The 16593-nt window shown below is 41.3% G+C and overlaps 1 pseudogene; it reads left to right on the forward strand.

The window, feature by feature from the left end:
- LOC116058025 overlaps positions 1-15540 on the forward strand; it is a 22631-nt pseudogene extending 7091 nt beyond the window's left edge.
- The last annotated feature ends 1053 nt before the right edge of the window (positions 15541-16593 follow it).

Consider the following 16593-nt stretch of genomic DNA (forward strand, 5'->3'; position numbering starts at 1 on the left):
TGAGAAAGTTTGATGCTGATATCTGTTACTTAATGTTTGTATAATAAGACCATTATAATTATACTGAGTGTACTCTAAACAAGATACCATGTAGCCATTGACTGTGGTGCTGAGGAAAGAACATGTCCTCCCCGAATGAGATAAACTGACGACATTGACTCTTTGTTATGACTATAGACTTTGTATCACATTCCACGTTGTATTACAAAAGCTGCTGTAGAAAGTGTTTCGAAAGACATTTCTGTACTGTGCTGTAGTGCTGAAATTGGCTCCTTGTTTTCGCAAGTAAAAATGAACAGTGAGAGAATTCCTATGGTTTCTGTCTATTCTTGATAATGTAATTATCCTAACACTTAAATGTTTAAAACTGTTCACCTGTAGTGTGTTCAAAATGCCTGAATTTTCCAATTCATATATTCAAATTTTTACAATTCATCACAATCAATAACATCCTTTTGTCAAATTTGCAGTCACATTTTCACACAATAACACAACCTACAACTACAGGTAACCTAACAGTACTGTTCAAGTAACGTTGTTGTAAAAGATTGTATACTTTTAATTATTTTGCTCACCAGTGCCTGTTGAACTAACCTTGCTTTTCGTACAGGATGTTTTTTATTTACTTTTTTAATTTATAATAATTCTAATAACAATTCATTACATTTATATATGACACTGAAAGCGCTTCGGGGGAAGGGGGAGACTACTCTCTACCACCACCAATGTGTAGTGGTAGGTTTTTACTCTGTACACATGTCCAAATATAAAGTGTATGTTGAGGTATTATGTAGTATAACAGTGAATATATTGTTCCCTTGCTTGCTAATGAGTGTGGTGGAAATTCTAATACATAGTAGGTGAGATCTGATATAATGCTTCTGTCAAAAAGCCTTTTAAATCTTTATTCTTTGTGCAAAGAAGGTTCAGTACATCCCAGAAGACTCTGAGAGAATGAACAAAGGAAGGAGAAAGCAGACGGTACTTTTGTACTTCTGTTGCTGGGAGGCTGTGGTTATCAAAGAGGAACAAACTACGTGCCTTGCAAAAAAGTTAACCCCCCTGCTAAATCAGTAATTTCATTAGCCGATAATCTCTCAGCTACTGAACAATGTCAGCTAATGTTTTTTGACACTATGATGGAACTAAAACTGACACTTCAAGTCACAAAGTCAGTGAACCCCCCACACTGTCCAACAACACAACCAAACTCTTTCAGTTGTTGGAGTTTGCATTGGTTTGGTTGTTTTGCTGCTTTTTGTGGTCATTTGCAGAAAAAAAAACGGGGGTCAGGGTTAAGGGGTTAGACGTAGGGGGTTAGGGTTAGAGGGTAAGATTTAAGATTTATTTATTTTGATTAGGACAATGCACATTAATCAACATTTCTGTAAATGTGCCAGTGTTAGCCAGTCGGTAAATTTTCAACTGTAGTCCTAGTTACCTAGCATGCATGTCTTTATGGGTTAGGGGATTGAACGAACACGCTTTTCCTGGGTTTTCGAAAGTATTTAGTTTTTGGACTTTGGAGCGGTCAAAAATGGTGGCAGTTCTACACATTTGTGACTCACATCCTGTCTTAATAGGGTCTCCCATGGCAAAGTAGTCTCAGGCGAGGGGCCAGACTAAGAATTGATTAAAAAGACGTATAAATCATCGAAGTAGAGGAAGAGTGACCCGGCCCGGTGGAAGCATGGGTCCGCCGTCTGGAGCTAGGCCAAGACAGAGGTGTTTGCCAAAGATCCCAAAGAAGCTACATGGCAAACCCCTCTATCCTGGGGGAGGAACTGCTGGGGGTCAGATGGCAGTGAACATTGAGTCTCATAGTCAGTGAATCCCCTACACTGTCCAACAACACACCCAACTCTTTAAGTCGTTGCATTATGCATTGTTTTGGTTGTTTTGCAACTTTTTGTGGTCATTTGCGGTAAAAACAACAACAAATAAACTGCTAAAAAAGCATCCCAAATGTCGGCACAGACATGTTAGGGACCCCCACCCTGACTACAGAGCAACAAGTAACACAACATTTTTTCCACCAACTTTGAGACTCAGAAATTCCCAGAGAAGCAGAGTTTCATATTCAGGCTGTGACAGAGTTGCTCTCAGTCAGTTTTTAAAATGTAATCTTTGTTTTGATAAGTTCTACCATGGCTAAGGAACGTTTTTAGGGCTTTATAGGGCACCCATTGTGCTTTAATCTTTGCAGCTTGTCAGGACTTTAGATGTGTTGTAAAAGCCATATGTGTAAGCGTAGGCTTAGGGGGTAAGGGTTAAGGGTTAGGGGGTAAGTGTTAGGGGTGTGGGTAAGCGGGTAAGGGTTTGGGGGTTTGGGTTAGAGGGTTAGGGGGTAAGGGGGTTAGGTTTAGGGAGTTAGTGTTAGGGGGCTTGTGTTAGTGGGTTTAATAACGATAAAATAAGTTTAAATAAATAGTAAAATAAGTTAAACAGTAGTAAAAAAAGTAGTAAAAAAGTAGTAAAAAGGAACGCTACAGCAGAGTAGGTACAGTGGCATGAGAGGTGGGGTGTGGAGAGAGTCAGGATGGATTCCGGGCCTTGTTAATAAGGCTAGTGGCGGAGGGGAAAAAACTGTTTATGTGGCGTGAGGTTTTGGTCCTGATGGACCTCAGCCTCCTGCCAGAGGGGAGTGGCTCAAAGAGCTTGTGTCCGGGGTGTTAGGGGTCAGCCACAATCTTTCCAGCACGCTTCAGAGTCCTGGTGGCGTATAGGTCCTGGAGTGGCGGCAGATTGCAGCCAATCACCTTCTCAGCTGACCGAATGACACGCTGCAGCCTGCCCTTGTCCTTGGCAGTGGCAGCAGCGTACCAGATGGTGATGGAGGATGTGAGGATGGACTCAATGATGGCTGTGTAGAAGTGCACCCTCATTGTCTTTGGCAGGTTGAATTTCTTCAGCTGCCGCAGGAAGTACATCCTCTGTTGTGCTTTCTTCACAAGGGAGCAGATGTTCAGCTCCCACTTGAGGTCCTGGGAGATGGTAGTTCCCAGGAAGTGGAAAGACTCCACAGTGTTAATTGTGGAGCCACAGAGGGTGATGGGGGCAGGTTAGGCTGGGTTCTTTCTGAAGTCCACAACCATTTCCACTGTCTTTAGAGCGTTGAGCTCTAGGTTGTTTTGCTTGCACCAGGTCACCAGGTGGTCAGCCTCCAACCTGTAGGCGGACTCGTCTCCATCAGAGATGAGTCCGATGAGGGAGGTGTCGTCCGCAAACTTCAGAAGCTTGACGGACTGGTGACTGGAGGTGCAGCTGTTGGTGTACAGGGAGAAGAGCAGAGGAGAAAGAACGCAGCCCTGGGGCGATCCGGTGCTGATGGTCTGTGAGTCGGAGACGTGTTTCCCCAGCTTCACATGCTGCTTCCTGTCAGACAGGAAGTCAGTGATCCACCTGCAGGTGGAGTCAGGCACACCAAGCTGGGAGAGTTTCTCCTGAAGCAGAGCCGGGATGATGGTGTTGAAGGCAGAGCTGAAGTCCACAAACAGGATCCTGGCGTAAATTCCTGCGGAGTCCAGGTGCCGGAGGATGTAGTGGAGGGCCAGGTTGACTGCATCATCTACAGACCTATTGGCTCTGTAGGCAAACTGCAGGGGGTCCAGGAGGGGGTCGGTGATGGCTTTGAGGTGTGAAAGCACAAGGCGCTCAAAGGACTTCACAACCACAGAGGTCAGGGCGACGGGTCTGAAGTCATTAAGTCCTGTGGTCCTTGGCTTCTTGGGGACAGGGATTATGGTTGAGGTCTTGAAGCAGGCTGGCACGTGACATGTCTCCAGTGAGGTGTTAAAAATGTCTGTGAACACTGGAGACAGCTGGTCAGCGCAGTGCTTCAAGCTGGATGGGGAGACAGCATCCGGTCCAGCAGCTTTCCTGGGATTCTGTCTCCTAAAGAGTCTGTTGACGTCCCTCTCGTGAATGAAGAGAGTCGTCACTAAGGTGGGAGGGGGGGTGGAGGTGGAGGGGACCTTTAAGGAGGGCATTGGTGGGGGGGCCCAGGACCCTGCTGAGGTGGGCGAGGTGGAGGTGATGCACAGTGGCTGTAGCTGTAGGGAGGTGTCGTGGGGGATGGTGTCAGGACTGTCCTTTTGTCTTTCAAATCGACAGTAGAACTCGTTCAGGTCATTGGCTAGGTGTCGGTCATTGAAGGAGTGGGGGATTTTAGGCTTGTAGTTGGTGATCTGCCTAAGTCCTTTCCAGACAGTCGCAGAGTCATTAGCTGAGAACTGGCGTTGGAGCTTCTCAGAGTACCGATGTTTAGCCTCCTTCACTACCTTGCTAAATTTGTACTTTGACTCTTTAAATCTGTCTTTGTCCCCACTCCTGAACGAGTCTTCCTTAGCCAGCCTTAACCTTCTGAGTTTGGCTGTGAACCAGGGTTTGTCATTGTTGTAACTCACCCTGGTGCTTGATGGAACACAGCAGTCCTCACAGAAGCTGATGTATGACGTCACAGCCTCTGTGTACTCATCCAGACTGTTGGTAGCAGTCCTGAACACATCCCAGTCAGTGGAGTCCAAACACGACTGGAGATCCTCCACAGCTACACTGGTCCACTTCCTTGATGTCCTCGCTACAGGTTTGCAGAGCTTTAGTTTCTGCCTGTAGGTGGGGATCAGGTGGACCATGACGTGGTCAGAGTGTCCCAGTGCAGCACGGGGGACGGCGTGATAAGCATCCCTGACTGTGGTGTAACAGTGATCCAGAATGTTCTCCTCTCTGGTCGGGCATTTAATATGTTGTCTATATTTAGGGAGTTCATGAGTGAGGTTCCCTTTATTAAAGTTACCAAGGACAATAACTAGGGAGTCCGGGTTGGTCCGCTCCACACACAGTATCTGGTCGGCAAGCATGCGCTGCGCGTCCTGCACGTTGGCCTGCGGTGAGATGTAAACACCGACCAGAATGAATGAATGGAACTCACGGGGTGACTAAAAAGGCTTACAGTTTATGGTGAAATACTCCAGGTCAGGAGAACAATGCTGCTGGATCACTGTCACGTCGTTGCACCAACCGCTGTTGATGTAGAAACAGATTCCTCCACCTTTAGTTTTGCCGGAGAGGTCCGTGTCTCTGTCCGCTCTGAAAGTCCACAGAGCCACGTCTCCGTGAAGCACAAAACAGCAGATGAAGAAAAGTCCCTGTTTCCCCCTAACAGCAGTTGTAATTCCTCCACTTTGTTGGGCAGAGAGCGCACGTTAGAGAGGAATATTCCAGCTAACGGTGTGCGTGATCCTCGCTGGCGGAGACGCACCAGCGCACCGGCCCGTTTCCCTCTCGTCCGGAATTTCGCTGCGTGAGCAAAGGTGAGCGCACCTTTGACCAGAATGTCCAAAATTTCCAGTGAAGGGAAAAGAAAAGTGGGAAATAAGTCTGATGGTGTTGTTGCCCTGAAGTTCACGAGTTCTTCACTTGTGAATGAGATAGATTGAGATGAGATTGTTTACTCTGAAGTCATGTTTGATCTCGAGGGATTTTGCGAGATTTCCCGTCTGACCTGGGAATGCTCGGGAGTCAAATCGATTTGTGTGTGATGTGTTGATTTTGCCGTGTGCTGCGCACCACACACTCTACGACCAAAACTGTTAGACCCGTTATTTTTTATCACCGTGTGTGGGGTCTCTCAGGATTGGAAAATCGGCTGACAATTTTAAAATCGTCCCGTGTGAACCAGGCTTAAAGTAAAATTCAATCCCAATGTCTAAACTAGAATACAAGCTAAGATAAATCAAACCTCTAATCTCCACCTGTAGGGATGATGAGTCACTACATTATAATGCTATCTGTTGCTGACGCTATGAAAGATGAAGTGGGCGTGTATTATAATATGATATTATAATATGATACCTGCTGCTGACCCTATGAAAGATAAAAGGGGCGTGTATTATAATGTGATATTATAATATTTTACAGTATAAAGATCGAGGAGTTCTCAGACTTTTCTATTTCTCTCTCCTGTTATTCAGGTAAATATACTTTTTATGACACAACTATTTCATTTTCTGTCATTGAGACGTTAAAACTTCTCTGATTGGTTTAGATTCTGTTTCAGCTGCGAGAACCAAACTTTTTACAAAGTTTTAGATGCTTTTTTAAATGTATTTACCACTTTTTTAATGGTTCTGTTTCATTTTTTATGTTTGCCAATTCTTATGCTTTTTCGGGTGCGTTTTTGGATGTTTTTTACAATGTTTCTGTGCAGATTATTTGGCAAATTTCTCTCTTTTTCTCAGTTCTTGTTGCTTTTTTCTGTGTTTTTTGAAAACCTTAAAGTTAAATGTGGTTTTGAAACTTTAGGCGTATTTATCAAACCTTTTTTGTCACTTTTTCTGTAGTTGTTGCATCTTCTGTCCATCCCTCTCTAAAGAAGTTAACTGTAATGTAACCTGTCTGTTATGATCCCATATGACCAGCACATGTTTGGTTTTTCTGTATAATCTTTGTAATGAAGTGTGTTATCATGTGATATTCCAGGTATCTCTCCTGCTGCTGACTCTAGAACTCATCTCTCTCCTGTCATTCAGGTAAATATACTTTAGATTATTATTCCGTCTTTAACAATTTTAAACTTTTGATTCTGTTTCAGCCGTGAGGACAAAGCTTTCTTTGTCACTTCATCAAAGTTTCTGTCACTTTTTTCAAAGTTTTTGGTATTTGTTTTGACATTTTGATCTCTTTTTTAGACATATCTGTAGCTGTTTCTCTTTGCATCCTGTTGCCGTGAGGTTATTCTTCTTTACTACAACTTAACAGTTTGTTACCCAAGAGAAACTGTTCAGACGCTACACCCTTTATTCCTGTGTTGTTATTACACAAACTTAAGAATATGAATGAAGGTTTATTTCCGTGTCTGGCAGATTATCCTACCTATCCTTTATAGGATAATTCAGACCCATTTTAAATTATGCCGACACAGAACTGTAGACTGATTTCAGTTTCAGGATGTCTTCTCTGTGTCTGTCTGTCCTCTTTACAAACCTGCCTTGCTGTTTTCCTCGGATTGATGAACATAAAGGGTACTAACGTAAAGTTTGCATTTCAACATGAAAGCCTTTCAGACCAGAATAAGTTCTAGTAGAATTCAGGGATATAGTACAATAAATCATTGTATTAATGTATATACAATATCAACCGGAGCAATAAACACATCACTAAAGAGACTCAGAGGTATTCTATTATTAAATTTCAGAAAATGGCCTATTCAAAATATAAATGTCATTTTTTAATATAATATATAAACGTTCTGCAGTGTTGTAAACCTTTCACATGAATATGTTTGAACAAAATATTTAATGTGTGACCCTGTTATGAAAAGTAAAATAAATATTTAAAACTTGTGATTCTGTTTTTTCTGAAGCTAATGATGCTTTGTCACTTCTTCAACATTTTTCTAGCTATTTTAAACGTTTCGGCATATTTTTCGACATTTGTATCTCTAACACTTTTTAGATATTTCTGTCACTTTTTCCTCTGTTCTTGCTGATTTCTTTCGGTGCTTTTTGAAGTTAAATGTAGTTTTTGACATTTAAGGCATTTTTATCCACAGTTCTGGCTGCTTTTTCCGTTTATTTCGTAAATTCCGTTTATTACCCTTTTCACATTTCTGCACTTCCTAAAGAAGCTTAAAGTTAAATGTGATGTAATGTATTTAACTGTGATATAATGTAGTTAATTGTGATGTAATGTAGTTAACTGTGATGTAACGTAGTGTTTGTTATCATGTGATATTCCAGATATCCCTCCTGCTGCTAGACTCTAGAACTCATCTCTCTCCTGTCATTCAGGTAAATATACTTTATATTATTATTCTGTCTTTAACAGATTTAAACTCTGTATGTTTATATCTGCAATCATTCAGAACTTATTCTGGGTGCATCAGGACTTTATGGATTTCTTCTGCAGAAAGATTTAGATTAATAATCCTGTGTGCAGTTATTCTGCGCTATAGAAACTCCTGACGTCGCTTAACAAGTTCTTACATCATCAGACAGTTAGGAGACATTTATAAAACTAAAGACATATATATGATAATATAAAGAGATGTTAGATATGTCAGAGTAAAGTCTCTAACAGCTTTTATATGAAAATATAAAGAGATGTTAGATATGTCAGAGTAAAGTCTCTAACAGCTTTTATATGATAATATAAAGAGGTTGTTAGATATGTCAGAGTAAAGTCTCTAACAGCTTCCATATGATACTAATAAATGCATTTCCTGCATGTGAATTCTGAATAGCTAAATTGCTAAAACTAAACTGGATTAATATCTTAAATCCATAAGAAGCTGAAGTAGTGAGAATAGTTGGAAAAGTATGAATGGATTTAATTAACTTGAATTTCATTGACAAGTTGAATAACACCACTAATGTGTTAAAAAGATGTGGAATAGTTGTTTTTTTTGAAAAGCTAATGCTAAAGCTAAACTGGATAGCTGGTTAAAATATGTAAGAAGAAGGTGAAGTTGTAAGAAATATGGAGCTGTTTGAGATGTTCTATTAATATTCATATTACAGTCTGTAGTTGCAATTTGACTGTCTGGCAAAAATGCTGCATCATGCTTACTAATCAGTGGCCATGTCTGTAAACACAGCGGAGATCCCTTTGATCTCTGTAATCAACTAACATCCGTATTAACCTGCTGTTAGACTACTCCCATTAAGAGACACTGAGAGCAACCTGTCAAATAAAGGCTCATACAGCCTTAGCAATAAGTGGTATCATTGAAATGACCTCATTGGTCACACTGTAGGTCACACAATACACACATTATAGTCGCTAAAATTTACACTAAACTTAAACAGCTTTTTCACAAAACCTGTAAAAGATATCAAACTGATGAGATATAGCCTGAATGCTGAATATTTTGTGAATGGTTTAAAGTTTGTTTGGCATCAGTAGGTGAAAGTATGAAGGAGCTGAAAAGTTGGAGTGGAAGAAGACTTTAAGGTTTTGAAGAGGGCTCCATTGACTTTCAATGTAATTTTTTTTTTTAAATATGCTTAATATTTGAAAAAGTATAAATAGTAGAACAGAAGTTGAAGAAGAGCACATATGTGCTGAAAGAGCTGAACATTTTGATAGTTGAATAGTTTTTATAGCTGAACGTATGCAGAAGTTACAGACGACTGAAAAAACGGAAAAGGAAGAAGCACTGTATTTAATCCCTTTCAATAATCTCTGTTTTTGTAGCACTTTATATTTTATAATGTTACAGAATGTCTGAATATTACACTTCAGACAAGTTTAAATCAAGATAAGTGTTTGTTTCCTCTATTTTTGTATGCAACCATCCCCCCCCCACACACACACACACACACACACACACACACACACACACATACACACAGAGTCACACAATCAAAATGAGGCAATGACAGTGGTGCTTCAAGTTGCCTCTAGATGTGTCTCTGTTTGTATTTCGGCTGTGGCCACAGCCATCTCATTGTAGATTTGCTTAGGGTTGCTGCTGTCTGTTTTGCTCACCTGTCCATTAGAGACCCCTCTCTGTCTGTGATCCCACCCTATCCTCCCCTCACCTTTGTCAGCTATATAGGAGGCAACCCAACTCAGCTCACAGAGAGGAGGGCTATATACACATACAAGGTGAGGATGACATCCACAGCAGATCGACTGGCCCGTCAGCAGGACAGGGAACAAGGCATTGATACAAACAAGAAAGCAGTGATGTTCTCCCAGCAGGATTATGAGACTCTGCGCAAGCAGTGTTTGAAGAGTGGACGCCTGTTTGAGGACAACTGCTTCCCAGCTGAGCCCACATCACTGGGCTACAATGAGCTGGGACCACACTCATCCAAAACCATGGGGGTTGTTTGGAAAAGGCCAAAGGTAGGAAGCCTCTAAGAAAACACACAGCAATGAAAACTAACCAAACAAAATGGAACACTGTGTTTTTTAAATGATCCTATGGTTGGTGAGCTTGTCACTGACTTGACATTAAGTATTGTATATCTTTCATTTACTGAAATGTGAATATTTAACCTTTTAAACTACGACTTTAGAAAGCAGAAGTAAACGACATGAAAAAGAGTAGTTGTATCTCATTACTTTCTGCATCGTTATCTGAACACTTAAATGCCACAGAAGTTTAAACTTAAGCCTCATACTGTATTACTATTCACCATAGTAATAATCTCTGGGAGAAAATGTACCATAATGGGTTGAACCATGTGTTTGTGATTTATTTTCATAGGGGTATTCTTTACTTTCAACGCAGTCATCAGATCTAAATCATTGAACTGTATTTCCTCCTATTGTCTCAGTAGTGTGATACTGGACAATCCAAGGAAAGATTTCTCAAAACTGCTCTCAAATATTCAACTGTTTGTGATTCTTTGGTGCTCTATATAGGAGCTGTGCTCAAACCCAAAGTTCATTGATGATGGAGCCACAAGGATGGACATTTGCCAAGGAGAGCTGGGTAAGTGAGGGGAAAGAATGAAGGGATGGATTGATGGATGGATGGATGGATGATGGGATGTTTTGGATTTTCGAAGGGAACCACAAACATCCCTGGTCTCAATCTCAGAGCATGTCTCTGATTTTACTGTGTAGGTGACTGCTGGCTTATGGCTGCAACAGCCAGTCTGACTCTAGACCAGCAGATCCTGGCTCGCGTGGTGCCTCAGGAACAGAGTTTTACTGAAGGTTACGCCGGGATATTTCACTTCCAGGTCAGACAAATGCCGTTCTTATCTGACTTCTAACTTTTTCCTACCATGTCCGACCATAAAATGATGGCACATGGTAATAGGGTAAAACAACCAATGAAATAGTTTACTTTTGTGTTGTGTACTAACTTGCCCTGTATTGCAATGCTGTGACATGCAGAGAATAGAACATATTATTCAAGGATCACTCAATTGTCTTGCTCATGAGTCATAAAAGTATTTTACGTTGAGTTTACTGATGGGAATATTTTCTTCTCAGATCTGGCAGTTTGGCGAGTGGGTGGATGTGGTGATCGATGACCGTTTACCCACAAGAAAAGGAAAGCTGCTGTTTGTTCACTCAGCGGAGGGCTCAGAGTTTTGGAGCGCGCTGCTGGAGAAGGCCTACGCCAAGTATAGATCGTTCTTTTTTTGCTTCATCGAAACGTTAATCCAGTGAAAATGTACAATATATATTTGGTAAATCTGGTCACATCCCCCTGTGTCTGACAGGTTGTATGGCAGCTATGAGGCCCTGATAGGAGGAAAGGCTAGTGAGGGTTTTGAAGATTTCACAGGAGGGATTGCAGAAGTATACACCTTAGACAAAGCTCCACCGAAGCTCTTCCAAATCATGCAGAAGGCCCTGAGCCTGGGTTCACTGCTTGGTTGCTCTATTAAAGTAGGTCCTATTTTCATAGTAGTTTGCTTATCTTCATACAGATCTGCATGTTTACCCGCAAGCCAACACACCAACAGTAGTAAAGTACTCATGTCATCAGATTGAAGTGTTGTTCTTGGTGTTTTCAGAAGAACAGTGCCGAGGAGAAAGAAAAATGTACAGCTCTCAATCTTTTAAAGGGACATGCATACTCAGTCACTGGTGCAGAGGAGGTATATGATTATCTAAACTGTCAATATTACGCTGTTTTTCAACTGCATGCAAATTACATTGCCTGCCATGGCTCTCTCCCAGGTTCATTTCCAAGGCAAGCCGGTTCAGCTGGTTCGCATCAGGAACCCATGGGGTCACAAGGAGTGGACTGGGCCTTGGAATGATGTGTAAATAATTACGTTGTAGATCCATTAACCATCAGCTACCATTAGTTATTTCCAGGATTATCCTAAAAGCATATTTTTTTTCTAAGTCACAATTAGGTCCAGTGAATGGAACAATGTCAGCAAAGATGAGAAATCAAAGTTGAACCATGCGGCTGATGATGGCGAATTCTGGTAAATCTATTGGCTTTAACCTTTCATTTACATGAGAATAAATGTAATGTTTTACATATTTTCACCATCACCAAAGCAACTATTTAAGCTCAGACTAGGAAAAGTGATGGACACAATGTTCTTTGTTGAGAAATGTGTTTCTCTCCTCAGGATGTCCTATTTAGACTTTATCAAGCAGTTCACCCAGCTGCAGATCTGTAACTTGACCCCAGACTCGCTCATGAGTGATAAAGTGTGCCACTGGAAGCATTACCAGTATGAAGGGATGTGGAGGGTGGGTTCCACAATTTCTCAGGTAACAGAGAAACCATACGTATCTCTGAGCAAGAAGTTCTGTTCATATAAAGAATTACACTTTTGTCTGTTCCAGACACATTCTCGTCCAACCCTCAGTTTGTGGTGCGCCTGGAGGATGTGGATGATGATCCCCTGGATGGGAGGGATGGATGTACCTTTCTGGTTGGGCTCATGCAAAAGGATGGGCGACAGCAGAAGAGGCTCGGCCGCGACCTTGAGAGCATTGGCTTTTACATTTATAAGGTGCCTCAGAATAATTTGATGTTTCATTATCATGAAATCAGAGCTCTGTATTTGACTGATTTTTGTTGGGAATCGGTAGGGTGCAGATTCAATTATCGGCAAATTATCAAAGATGTTTAATCAATATTACTGAAGTTATGAATATGTGCATTTATAACTCCACCAAATTGACAAACAATCAAAACAGGGCACCACCCTGGAACCAGGGACCAATAATCAAATTGTGAAACAGTCTCACTAGGTGGTTCCCTTTAAAATACAGATCTTAATTAACTTGGTTAATCTATCTGGTATTTTCTAATGGAACAAAAGGAAGGGTGAATTTGAGTGCTACCTGTGTTCAACCAGCAATTATTACAACAAATACACAAAACAATTGCAGACAACTGCTATTTAAAGTATAGTAGAATTTATTTTACTTCAAAATTATCAATGGGCAATCAATAATCCTTCAATCATCCAAACCTCTATACCTTTTTACAAACAACCTAGTAAAACAAACATGTAGTGATCATGTCTCTGTGTCTGGGTGTGTGAGTGTGTGTGTGTGTGTTTGTGTGTGTGTGTATGTGTAACTGTGTGAGGAGGAGGGGGTGTGACGAAACCCAGGGGTTGCTAGGCTACGCCCAAGATTAGCCGTTAGCTCGTTCGAGCTAGGCTATGTGTTAGCCGGTTAGCTGGTTAGCTTGTGTGAAACACGTGTTGCAGACAAAAGAACACACTACGGCTCACAGTTGTGAAGCTGTGTCGCGTGCTCCCGTGACTAAAGTTTAGCTGTTAGCTTTTCAGGCTAATGTTTTGCCGACACAGAGATACACAGATAGGCTATTTCGCTAGGTCTAGCCGGTTAGCTTATCTGTTTGTGTGTATGTGGAAGCTAGCAAGGCCGGCTGTTCACAACACATGTGTGCGTGTATAGGTGTGTGTGTGAGTGAGAGATTAGTGAAAGAGGAAAGAAGGACATTTAGAGAAAGAAAGACACTTTTTGAACATTTGGAGTCTTGATTTTGAGGCTCTGAGTAATAAATACTCATCTCGTCCACTCAGGATTCTGGCCCAACGGGAAGTTAGTTAGAGTCTGAGACTTTGTCAACGAGGGGAAATGTTTATTATACACACTCTGGTGTGCTAACAGCTGATACTTCAGACGGACCAATGGAGCTTACTATCTCGCTAACAGTAACTAACCTCCGTGAATGGAGCAGCAATGTAGCATTTTCAGTTCATTAAGATACATTAGTCACACAAAATCAACAAGTACCCTGATCAGATACATTCACAGAAAATAATGGGATGCGGTGGTCACCATCAGATTAATATACCACGCGTGCAGCAGTAGCACAAGTATTAATCGCAATCATTAATGTCATAACACAATCGTAGCATTAGTGATCACAAACATTAATAAACACTCTCTGCCCAGAAACCTCAGCCTTCTAACTGTGTGCACTCTTGTTCGTTTGTCCCTAGATTCTCGAACGAACGAAATCCGGAACGCCCGTAAGCGATTCAACGGAAAAGCTTTTTCCCTCCAAAAGGCAGCAGGAAGGGAGCTTTGTCGATTTCGAGAAGAAAAAAGTTGTTTCCCTCTCCTGCCGATATGAAACACATGGGTTGCGTGTTTCAGGGTCCCAAAAGTGTTCTCCAGGACACCGAAATAAATCCACTTTTCTGGGGAAATGGAGCTATTTCAAAGCAAAAATTTGCTTGCAAACCTTTCAGCAGCAGGAGCCGTTAAAAGGTATGTCGGAAAGTTTTAAAGGCTTGTGCGCCGGATGTGGCTTTCAAAGTCTGCCAGCGAATGGGAATCCAGAACGTTCTTTGAGGTGTTAGAAACTACAAGCCTGTAGTTCTTAGACTTCTGCTTATTTTTGGGGACTCTTCACATTGGAGTGTGAAATCTCCAGGCTGGCAACATGCATTCTTTTGTTTAAGATCAGTTTAATTCCTACTTTCCTCGGTCCCAACATTTAAAAAAAAATAATTCTTCTGTCTATTTCCTTTTTACAGGTCCCAGATCAGGTCTGCATTTAAACTGTTTTATCCCTTACTTTCTCTGAAATTTGAAATGCAAAATAGACATCACAAGTGTCATGAGTATTGCTTGATTGCATTGTGATTTTTTGGGTGGCTTTTTGACATTTCATTTAAAACAGGCCTTTTCTCCTGTTACTCTTCAGTACAAAGGCCAACGCAATGTTCACCTGGGTCCAGATGTCCTGCTGCGACAGAGCCCTGTGGCCAAGTGCTCCTTCACCAACACACGGGAAGTGTGTGACCGCTTTAAACTTCCTCCAGGAGAATATGCCATTGTTCCCTCGACCTTCGAACCTCACAAGAATAGCAGCTTCCTTCTCAGGGTGTTCTCTGAGAAACATGCTGCAGCCATGTATTGTGTTACAGTAACATACAGACTGATTGATGTCTGCAGGCTAATGTAGACCTCAGAGCTTTGCTATAATACAGCCATCTAGTGGACAAAGCTCAGAGGCCAGCTCCTTCTATGGTCACAGAAAAGTCTTAAATTCACAGTCAAAAATTACTGTTAATGTTATTTTCTTGCAGTTAGTGTGTTAAAGCTATGCATTTCTATTTTCTCCAGTCCACTAGAGTTTCATTCCACCTTTTTTTCTGTCTCTCTACCAGAAATGTTTAAGGCTCTGGAGAGAGCTGACACAGGGAAGATTGAGCTGGATATGCAACAGGTGTGTAAGACGATAACAAAAGCTGCTGGTTTGTTGGGACTTCTAGTTAGACAGCTTGCTGTATAATGTTGTTTCCTCTTACAGTGGCTGTGCCTGGCCATCTTCTGACTCTGGAGACAAGATAAGCGAGGGCCCTTTTGTGGAACCTGCTGGAGGATTAACAATACATTCATTGAATTCACAAAAAAATCTTTTACAAACTAAGTATACTCAATGACAGTTCACATGCACTCTATAAGTTCCAAATGCTTGAAAATGGCTAAAGTGTGTTTGTAAATTTGAATCATATTTGCTGAACATATACATGGGGATATGCTGTATCACTCACATGTATTATTCCATTTTTCAAATCTTTTTTGTGTGCAGCAGGAACAATTCTTTAGTCTTATTAGTTGGTGTTTTTGCTCTTTTAGCTGTTGCAGAACTGTGAAATGAAAGAAAATAAAGAAACTAACAAACTATGGCCTCTGGACTATCCTATTATCTACTATTATCTAATTTATAAAACCTTGCACAGATCAGACACATATGGTTAAAATAGTCAGAGATGAATTAGTGTTCACTGTTTATGATTGTTGGGGAGAGATTATTGCAGTAATGCAATTGCAGTAACTATGGTGTTAAATAGGACCAAATGAGGTATACATATAATTGTGATTTCACTCCACCAAACTAATCTTTTGTGGACCAGCACACGTTTCACATCCATCCATTTGGGCCACATCTGGGGCACATTCACGGGCCATCAATCAAAGACAGAGGCAGAGTAATGAGACAGGTGAGCCAGAGCAAGTTTGGCATGAACAATAAAGGGTGTGAAGACAGTGGAGCTGCACAAGACAGTCGTAAATAGACAGAAAGTCTTTTAACATATTTTAAAATGTCTGGCATTGCAGCTAAACTTCAGCACAGCCGAGAGAAATTGCAGAAAATAGGATCCAACTCTCAGGCGGCCAAATAACTCAACCAGGACTTTGAATTGCTGAGAAAAAACTGTCCGGAGAGACGACAGCTGTTTCAGGGTGACTGCTTTGAGGCTCTGCCCTCATCCTTAGGCTTCAAATAACTTGGACCAAAGTCCTACAATGTTCGGGGCATCACTTAGAAAAGACATAAGGTGAGTACAATAAGTAGATGGAAACAAACACCAAAACATTCAACACAGTCTCACTCCCTACTGATCAAATGCATGGTCAAGGACCCCTGGCACCAAGTTCCAATGAAAGAGGTGTACCTTTTGCGTTGTTTTTTAGACGTGGGGGTCCGTCAGATAGACATTCATGTTAATCCCTCACCGTCGTATATAGACGAAAGGAAATCAATGTCCATCAACGGTGATGCCGTCACTTTATGCGACTATTGACTATAAATAAGGACACTAAATGTCTGAAAGTAGACATTAAATGTCTGATGATGTCATAGTTTATGTGACACAATCATTT

The sequence above is a fragment of the Sander lucioperca genome, chromosome 10 (genome assembly GCF_008315115.2).
Source record: "Sander lucioperca isolate FBNREF2018 chromosome 10, SLUC_FBN_1.2, whole genome shotgun sequence".
Lineage (NCBI taxonomy): Eukaryota > Metazoa > Chordata > Actinopteri > Perciformes > Percidae > Sander > Sander lucioperca.